Source organism: Lontra canadensis, unplaced genomic scaffold (genome assembly GCF_010015895.1).
Source record: "Lontra canadensis isolate GAN:19392208 unplaced genomic scaffold, GSC_riverotter_1.0 scaffold39, whole genome shotgun sequence".
NCBI classification, from domain to species: domain Eukaryota; kingdom Metazoa; phylum Chordata; class Mammalia; order Carnivora; family Mustelidae; genus Lontra; species Lontra canadensis.
Window position 1 is genome coordinate 9,765,740 of NW_022631033.1, and position 1,472 is coordinate 9,767,211.

Below are 1,472 nucleotides of genomic sequence, written 5' to 3' on the forward strand. Positions count from 1 at the left end.
GCATGGAGCCAGATGGGGGCCTGGATCCCAGGACCCTGAAATCATGACCTGAACAAAAATCAAGAGTCAGATGCTCAAATGACTGAGCCACCCAGGTACCCCTGCGTTTTGCTATTCCCATAGCTATAGAGTGAAAACTCCTTTTAAAATATGTACTTATCTAATTAGGAATAATTATTCTTATTGATTTGGAAGTTTCTTACATATTCTAGATATGAGTTGTTTACCTTTTTGATATCTTGTGGGTAACTATTCACATATTGAAAAACTTCTTCCCTCTTTAATAGTTACTAAATGGATGAATATGCAAGGTCATAGTCCATGCGGAGGTTAATGAAAAAGCTGAATTATGGTTTACATCAACAATATAAAAGATATCCTTCCTTCAGGTGGCCAGAAAGATGACCAACATTCAGACTGAGTAGGCCCACCAAAAGCACCCAACCATCTTTCAAAATAAGAAGAGTGTCCTGCTATAGGAAATGGCAAGGAGGAGTTCCTGTGATACTACAAAAACATCAGTCTGTACTTCAAGAGCTCAAGGAGGCCACTGAAGGCGTGGATATTGACAAGAAATGCCCCTTTCCTGGTGAAGTCTCCATCCGAATATGGATTATGTTTAGTGTGGTGACCCAGATGATGACAATGCAGAGGACCACTGTTATCCACCATGACTACCACCACTACATCCAAAAGTACAACCACTGTGAGAAACACCACAAGAACATGTCTGTGCACCTGTCACCCTACTTCAGGGTTGTCCAGATTGGGGATATTGTCACAGTGGGACAGAGAGCCAGTCCTTAAATAAGACTGTATGATTCAATGAGTTCAAAGTCAGGAAAGCCACCAGCACCAGGAAGCAATTCCAGAAGTTCTGAAGTTCTGAGATGAGACATCTGCCCACATCCCTTAAGAAAACAGAGTTAATTCTCCAAAAAAAAATAAAAAAAAATATATATATATGTATATGTATATACAGACACACACATATAATAGAGATAACATTCATACGAAAATAATCCAATGGCAAAGGCAAGCAAGAGAACAAATATCCTTGAGTATCTGCAGAAAATCTGACGATGGATGTGGACGTCCATTTGCAATGGGGTTTGAAGTTTTGAGTCAATCCTACTTAAACATAAAGGAGTATGAATTACCCAGATAATATCTGGCTGGTACCATTTTTTAAAAAGGATATATAATAACATATATTATGAGAACCATATGTGAGTATAATTATTTTTATGAAATAAACAGTTCATGCAGTACTGAAGAAGAGAAACGTTATACAATGATTAAAGAGAAATTAGTTCAATTTTAACTTTTAATTATGAAGGCTTTCTTCATGGGTCATAGTCTAATCTTACATGAAAAGCTGTTTTCATAACACTGATATATTTGTACAATTTAATATGTGTTAAAGTAATACGTGCATGAAAAATTAAGGGTCACTAATAATAAGGCTTACA

General features: G+C 36.7%; 1 pseudogene; it reads left to right on the top strand.

Moving 5' to 3' along the window:
- Positions 1-401: 401 nt before the first annotated feature.
- LOC116874948 lies at positions 402-881 on the top strand (annotated as a pseudogene).
- Positions 882-1,472: the final 591 nt, after the last annotated feature.